The sequence below is a fragment of the Priapulus caudatus genome, unplaced genomic scaffold, assembly GCF_000485595.1.
Source record: "Priapulus caudatus unplaced genomic scaffold, Priapulus_caudatus-5.0.1 Scaffold357, whole genome shotgun sequence".
Lineage (NCBI taxonomy): Eukaryota > Metazoa > Priapulida > Priapulimorpha > Priapulimorphida > Priapulidae > Priapulus > Priapulus caudatus.
The window spans coordinates 183593-192651 of NW_014577418.1; the positions used below are offsets into that span (position 1 = coordinate 183593).

The 9059-nt window shown below is 42.9% G+C and overlaps 1 long non-coding RNA gene across 1 annotated transcript in view; it reads right to left on the reverse strand.

Annotated features, from left to right (window-relative positions):
• Window positions 1-9059, reverse strand: part of LOC106809473 — a 19698-nt gene that overhangs the window by 1128 nt on the left and 9511 nt on the right. The window lies entirely within an intron of this gene.

Sequence of the window (9059 nt, forward strand, 5' to 3'; positions counted from 1 at the left end):
CGTATGTGTGTGTATGTGTGTGTGTGTGTGTGTGTGTGTGTGTGTGCATCAGTGCGCGCGTGCATGTGAGTGCATCTGCCATTGTAATATCAGTATTATCAAAGCTTGGTGTTCTGTGTGACTACTAATTATACGAAATACTGGTGAAATTATGAAACGTAGTTATTATTTTAAAATTCATGAACATGAATAAATATGTACATCATAAACACACATGTATAATGCTTATAGCTCTAACACAATGATGCTTTGAAACAACACTAACTATAACGTACGAGACAATAATATTTGACGTTACATAAATAGAACGAATATTTATTTAACATAGCATAATCTAGCAGCAAAATAATTATTTACACCGGTAACAACAATATAAGAATAGTATGTTTTTTGCACATGGCACATTGCAAGTAAGGGTACACGCGCGTACGCGCACAAAATGACCTGCTAACAGGAATGTGTGAACTATACACATAGCTATCAGTGAATTGTTTAGATACAAGTCAATAATGATACAAGACGTCAGTCGGAATCTAACAATAATAAATATTGACTCATCCAGAAATAATTAGAACGACTTCTATAGCCAAAAATGACAAAAATATCGTTTATAACATTTCATACAGTGGTCTGTAAACCGTATCGACTCAACTGGAAAACGCTGGTTTACATGTGAGATGTTGCATTTTATGTACAGCAGGATAATTAGTAAGAATTGAGTTATATCTCCTTTACATAAATATACGATCGATGCCCGATGCAGTTGTGTTGTGTTAACGACATTGAACCTCATCCGTAATAATGATGTTTGCCGATATGACCTTTAACTCTAGAATTGACCAAGTGCACCTTATGTTTAGACATAATTACGCGATAAATTTCTAAAGAATTTACTGTACAACACGCACGCCTTTGCCTCTGCTATACTGTATATAGTGATTTGGTGTTCTTCGTCTTAACATATTTCCTCATCGCTACACAACGCTTCCCATTCCTTCCTCGACGCGTTTTATATTCAGGCTCTCTGATATTATATGCTTCGCGGTTTACTATCGGCGTGATTGAAGATTTCCCATAATCCCTGGCTTCCTTCCCGGAAAGCTCAATATCGCCATTGTTCGTTTCATATTCTCAATAATCGTTTTCATATTCCCATTATGCATGGTTTCACATTATGCCCATATTATAAATCAAATCTTTACGCTATGAGATTCGTATCGCGCTGCCCCCGCAAATAATATATCTATATCTATCCCTATCTCTCACTCTCTCTGTCTCTCTCGCTTTCTCTCTCTTTCTCTCCTTCTCTCGCTCTCTCTCTCCCTCTCTATCTCTATCGTGCTCTCTCTTTCTTTCTCGCTCTCTTTTTCGCGCGCCCTCTCTTTCTCTTTCCCTTTCTCGCGTGCTCTCTCTATTTCTCTTGCGCGCTCTCTCTCTCTATATATATAGATAGACAGATAGATAGATAGATAGATAGATAGATAGATAGAGAGAGAGAGAGAAAGAAAGAAAGAGCGAGAGAGAGGGGGGAGAGTATAAGTCGCCATCACACACCATCCTCCACTACAGAGTTAACATGGTTGTCCAGATTAATCACGACCTTCCTGTCGTTTCTGTGTTTGGAATTGTTCTCTCCATTAGATGGTTCCGCGGCCAACGCTGCCTGTGTCATCGCTGACAGTTTGTAGGTGAGATGCGGATTTCCTGATTTCATGTTTCGGGACTTTAAGACTTCCAGCTGCATGTAAAGGCGCTTGAATTCTTCCTATAATATGAAGCGATGAGTATTTCGACGATGCGGCTTATAAATAGTAATCTAGTCGCAGACACGATCTAACGTAGAAACGAACAAATTTACGAATACGCACGCACGACCAAACACACACTTCTTCTTGATACAATGCATGTACAGGCAAGTTATGCTCCCACTATCACGAGTGTACATGGCGTGTTATGTCCCATGCATTACCAAGTGCGACGGTTATGTCCCATGGCAATATGACATGCACTAATAATCCCAATGGCATATACACCCTGCTATCATCCCGTCACACATCAATTAATCGATCACTAGCAGTTTATGTCCCATGCTATCACATGACTAGTTAATGTCGCTCCATGGCCTTTATCTATTGGACATGTCTACTGTCCAAATTAGCACATTAAAGTCGAGGATGTAGCCGATATGATCGGCCTTAGCCGATGCATCTACAGGCAAGTTATAGTCTGCCATGCCCCAATTAAACCCTGCTCAATCATCATCCCATGGCATTACATGTCACGTTATCGTCCGCACGTGCATTCACACTGCAGTTAGGTTTCCATGCTGCGCTCTCATCGCACAACCAGTAAACCGATTGTCACGCATGCCGACGTTGACTGGTCACCACGAGTGGGATAGTAACAAGCTGTGATTGCCAGGGGCGGGCAGACGGCCTCTCTAACCCCGCGCCCGACGTGGTGCACTACTATGAGAGTATCCCGTATCGAAGCCGTACGGTTCAAAGTAAAGTCTGCTTCACCACCGTGATGGCGCGTAATGTATAATAGGGTGACACTTATATATTGAAAAGAGATGAAAGCTCTCGACAGAGATGAAGGTAGGCGGAGATAAGATAGGCCGAGAGATGAGAGAGCGACTAATCTGAGTATAGCGTAGAGAGAGGCGTAATAATGAGAGAGAGATGAGCGTAGATAGCGTATTGGAGCGTAATGATATATATATATATACTATATAGTATAATGTTGAGCATTGAACACCTGCAGAGCGAATCATCTATCGAGCGAATGACCCGAAGGAGAACGGAGGCCGCGAGGAGTAGAGGCGTGAGGCACGGCAGGTAAACGTGTTAGCGCGAGAGTCTTCGAGTGATAGACGGCCCAGACACCGCACGAGAGAAGTTGTATGCTATGTGAGAGCGAGTAGAGAACGACGCTGTATCTAATGATATGACGAGAGCTCATAAGAGAAATCAGAGAAGAGAGAAATACGCCATGAGCGCGCGAGAGGAGGCGAAAGAGAGACTGCACGGCGAAGAGAGAGGCGAGAGAAGCGGGAGCGATTGAGAGAAGGTTGTACGCTAAGTGACCTTAAACGTTTCTTGACGACTGCGAGTGTTAGGCAGAGCGAGAGAATTATCCGCCGTGAAGTCACAAGAGAATAGGACGAGCAGTATGCGTCAGACGAAGCTGACCTAGCTAACGCGCACTTGACGCAAGACAGCGAGACATCATTGGAGAAAGAGTCTTTGTGATTTCGCGCGAGAAGCGAAAAAAACTGGGTTCGTGAATGATCGCGATGCGTATACAATTCGAGAGTGCAGTAGACTTTGTCTTATCGCGCCGATAATGAACGTGCAGAGATCGAAAAAATTGGTACGTATCACACCGGCCCTTGTCGCGTAAGCTGGAATATTAGGAGCCTGCTTTAGGGTTTTGTGCATAGGACATCGAATACTGGCCAAACTTAGCCAATAGCCAATACAGCAAGTTTCCAATATCCTATGGCAATACAGCAAGCAGACCAGGCTGACCCATAATTACTGGGAGTGTGTGACGTTAGGCCTCAGACTCATCCCTCGTGGCGAAATCAAAGAAACAGTCCTACACGTCAAAATACCTATGTAATTGCGATACGCATGAATACGCCATTGTATATGTAATACACCGCGTGAAATTATATAGTCGAAAGACCCACCTAGCTCACGTGCCCCATTAAGTGTTGGGCAGTCCGTAAGCCTAAAACGCTAATTAGCATGAGAAATGATTCATTCGATTTCTCTCTCAATAGGCGCCATCATTTTCCACTCCCTCATATAAGAAACACAGGCGCTGTGGGCTGCGCGGGCAGGTACGCTGCCGGCGAACCCACTCCGCCCTCCGCAGGCGCGTTGAGACGGCGACGACGAGCCACATGCGAGCCCGATAAGCGACAGGTCAATGAAGGAGCCCAAAATTAATTCTTGTCTAACTTAGTGGGAATCACGTACGCGACGGCGCGTGCGCAGGCGACACCCTCTTTAGGTTAAATCCTGCTCTGGGTGGCGACATTCGTTCCATTTTCAAAATATTCTGGGCAGGCAAGTGACCGAAGGAGAACGAGATGACAAAAGCAGTAGAGACATGGTTTTGGACAAGACGCGCAACGCTCTGACAATTTGTTAAGGTTGGAATTTGTGTACCGGCGAATGGGCGCACTGAAATATGTATGGTAATTTGGATAGGATAGAGGCTAATAGCATAGTCTACTTATTAAGCATCCCGCTAATCTGTCAATAGTAATTGCAATGTTATGGTAGCAAATATGAAGATTATACAGCGTACTATGCAACGTAAAACATTGAGATCCATTTCATCTAAAACACTATTTTAACCAATACCAACCACAATTCCCACAATTATCAATGCTTTTTGGTATAATTCAAGTTGATAGTACGTGCCCATCTACATATTATGAATAAGTAAGAGCTGTATCTTGCTGATAACTTATCAAACGGCGATATTAACTTGCCAGATATTTCGTTATATACTTTACACTAACAATCATCAACTCAAGTGTTTATCTATTCACTGGATAGACCAATCTCATTATTGGAAACTCTGATTTAAACATTTTTGTAAAATCGATGTCGATGAGTTAACTCGCAGCACCATCATCCCTATAGGGAATTGGGTAAAAAATTGTGATGGCGCGGTGGGCCCCCTGAGAAAATAATATCTTCCAGGATACTTAATGCACAACGAATGGCGCTAGAAAGAGCGTGATGCGAGATCATGGCAAGAGAAGGCACGATTAAACCGTTTCAAGAACAAGGCCAGAATCATAGGTGAATATTATAATGGCCAAGAAACACTGGACAGCGGAACTGTTACATGCCGTATAAGTCCTGCACCCGTTTTTCGAATATGAAGGTAGCTGTGACTTTTTTAATTTACATCGTAAAATTACATGTGCATGTGTTGGGCGTGTAGTTATGATAGATATGAGTATTGAATTTCAATAGTTTTGAAGTAATTTGAAAGCATTTCAGAATAGTTTGCTTTGAGAAATTTGTTGTGGAATTTAGGAACTAAGCACTGAATTTTATGTCACAGCAGCTGACGAAGACCAAACGACATGCGGACAATGGAGTTTATCGACGTACATGAAGTGGGCGACAAGTATGGAAGGAGAATGGGGGCGAACACAATCTCAGTCGAGGCGGCACATTTTACCGCACCACTAACATATTGTTTAATTAGTGAGATCCAAGTCAAGCGTCCTCTGTGTCATGAAGTTAATTGCTCTAATAGGAAGAAGTAAAGTTTATTGACCGAGATGAATCGGAATCATGGCAATCACTAGTTTTAGTTTATAGGTGAGATGTGATCCTCCCATCGCTTGATAGCTGAAAAATGTGCATGAACTTCCAGCCACCCTAATTATGTGACAACCCACAATTTTTTTTAAAAATAAACAGATTTTCTACCACAGAAGAGTGAAATCAAAACTTCCCTTCGCCCACAAGTTAACAGGGAACACTTTCTTTGGATTTGAAGTAAGATTCATAAAATAATATGCATAGAATACCCTACAAATAATCTGTAAATTAACGCTTGTCTGTTACGCGTTTGTCATACAAACAACATTGAAATGTTCGAATCTTCATTTTTGGAGCGCTAACATGACACACCGCGTGATGCGTGCCTGCCCGGCTCAACCCCTGGAAAAATTTTCACAACCACTCTTGGGCAAGTATTCTGCACGCGTCTACAGCCGAGGCTAAATCCACAAAAAGTGCAATTATATTTATACCACCTAAATGCGTATTAACCAGCCCGACGGCCTGCGGGAGGAGCGATAATTAATTTAGGACAAATTCATCCAATATTATGACTGCGAAACTAAGTTCCGCGTTGATAAAGACATATATTGCAATCATGGTCGATCTGCGTCTTAAATTGTAAATAAAGGTAATAAACATCTCGGACTGGAGGCAGCCTGCAGCCAAAATGTTGCTTTTGCAGCGAACTTTTCAAGTGACTGCGCTTGGGCAAGTGGCGCCACCGTCACTTAGCAGAATTATGCCGTCAGTTTTATGTTTAAAAAAAAAATCTTAAAAAAAAAATTAAAATAAAAAGTATTGAACCAAATTTAAATGTAGGCGTGTTTTAAAAGGGATCGTTTAACTCTAGGTTCTATGGGTTATATTCCATGTTCATTTTAGGTTAAAATTACGCTACAATAAAAAGTTTCATGGTTCAAATCACCATTTAGAATATTAGTATAAAAATGTTTTTAAAACTAAACGAGAATACAGTTGACTACAAGCGGACGGTGGCGCACTCAAAGCACACCAATCTGATAAGTTGCGCAAGAACCCTTCCAGCCACTTTTCAGTCAAGACTACAGACCGAGGGTGTTTTCTTAAATTTATGTCATCTTAAAGCAAAATGATTGTAATATCTTATAAACGAGACGAACATCAGGCGGGGCGGATCAGGAATTTAAAAAAGAGGGGGCACGAAATGAGGAATGCATTGAGGCGGCGTGTACAGGATTTGTACCAAGTGGGGGTTCTAACCCATTACACACCCCGCAACATTGAACACAGGCGAAAGGGGGATCCCCTGGGGGGACCGCTTGCCGCAGAAGTTGTTTGTTTTGGAAATTCAGAGCGCCCCTTAGATGCGTTTTCTTTGCAAGCGATGAGCAGCGCGCGGGGGGTCCGGACCCCCTGCCCCTCCCCGCTGCCCGCCGACCCCTGGTCACGGCGGGGCGCCCCCCACTGCTATTGTGGTATGTGGGGGGATGAAAGGCGAGAGCGAGGCAGCGAGACCTAAGCGCGAGTAGCGAATGTAGCGACCGAGCTCGGGGGGAGCGGTGTGGGGAAGGGGGGTTCTCCCCCTCCCGCAATGTACGGGAGGCTTTTCGGCACTTTCTACAAGGCTTAAAAAATGGTGCAACTCTGGTGCGATGACTGTAGAGCCCAGGTATTTTAACTCATATTTGCAGACACCAGCATTTATGTGTTAAGAGTTTGATCAGTGCGCGTAACCAGCCTTTCGGTTGAGGGGCCGGGGGGGGCCGGGGGCAAGACACGTCAACATGTACGGGTACCCCCGAGAAATTGCAATTAGCAGCTGAAAATGTCTTAAACCTTAATGATTCTCGACATGATCATGGTCTGGCGTCATTTCAGACAGCGACATTCCACCGCAATATTAAATACATATTTCAGGCTAGAAGAAAGAAATATGGCAATTGTCAAAATCTTCAAATCTTGTGATAACACGGCTTGAAAGAAATGTTGTGTAGATAGTATGAGTATCGTCAATTCTCAGGACAACAATAAATTAGTACTTTCTTCCCGTAATGAAACATCCCCAGTTTTACAAGGTAGCATACATGTGTGACAACTGATAACAGTTTGGCAGACCAAGAAATGATAATCTAGCGAATATAAGCCAAAAAATCAAAAGTTCTTGTATTCATGACTGAGATGTTTCTCTTCTGGGGCATCGGAAATTCAGAAAGAATGACTGTGAAATTTGAATTAGTTATGTTAAACATGAACAATGGGTCCATGATCTCACAAAAATTGTCTGACTGGAACCTTATCTTGTAACGCTTATGTTACAAACAACCGTTGAAATTGAGAAAAACTGCATGCAACCGAGAGGCCTTCATGGGCAACGTAGGTCAGATATAGTTGATACACAGCTTCGTCACCTTGGATAGGAAATTACTACTTCCCTTGCGAGACTTCCATGATGTTCATCCCGTAACACAGACATGAAATATGTTTCTAATAAACTCACCCAAGTGATAAGCAGTGGCAGTTCCCTAAAATCACGTTTTTTAAACCCCCTTAAAGGCTCAAATCAATTAGTTTTAGCTCCTTTAAGACAATCCGTAAATGTGCACAAGTGGATCAAAGTGCGAGCTGATTGTCCATCGCCAGCGCCCACCCCCTTTTAAGTTCCGCCTAAAAAATCTCATTTGTGTTGGAATACTTGCAAAACACTCTGCTAAACTGTATAACACTACATCACATACAAGCAGGCCGACCGCTGTTATGGTAGACTCGTTTCAGTTGCGGGATAACTGGAAGTTGGAAAGAATAGCTAACATAAAGTAAATGACTATTCAGTTTGGAGACATCGCCTCCGCTCGCCCGTCCGGCGCCCGGCACCTTTAATTCCATTTGTAAGCAAAGAGCATTGATCTTGCTCCGTCTATGTAGTTTATATTGGGTTTTGGAAAGGTGCATTCATCTCTGTATCCGCGACAGAAGAGCTCACAGACATATTTTTTGCGTAGACATATGTTTACATAATTATGCGTATTCACACAGCCACAGTGAAAGCGCGGCATACTCCTTCTACAAAGGGCATGTTCTTGCTAAAAATTAGATTTTCAGTTATACAGATACACAATCAAGGCGTACGCTGGGAAAGTGATTGGTGAACAGAGGCGATTCTGCGGACGGTGTCTTGATGCAAATAAATCAAATCACTTGCGGAGTTTGTCATAAAAATTCAAGGCTTAATTTCTCTATGAACAAAAAGCAACATCAGGCATTCATCGTCACTCGGCATAGTGGCTTTGAGGCGAGAATTTAATAAATATCAGAGAAGAATTTGCCCTCTCGCACCCCACAACACTGCACACATGGCTTCAAGGCATAAACACCAACCTCCATGTAAAGATTCGTGAACATTTGGAAAATGGAGAATGTTGGCACTGCTGAAGAGTTTCTGGCAGAGACGATTGGCTGTGCCTTGCAAATTCCTGCCAAAAAGCGTTTCCAGAAGTTTCAGTTCTGGCGAAATGTGCCCTGATGAAAGGTAGGTCAGGGCCAAACAGAAGTTGAAGCAGTTGCTGTAAACATTTCCGTGGTAAGTAGTTCATGGTTGCCTGAATATAGGGCCAGAGCCTTGAACAGCTTGTTGTTAATCACTGAATCGTGTAATTTATTCTCCGAATTGAGGCCATCCAAGAACTGGTTGAAAGATCCCAAGATCCCGATAGTAGCTGCGACTCTGCGGTGTTAGTCAAGTAAGGGGTGACGTTTCCC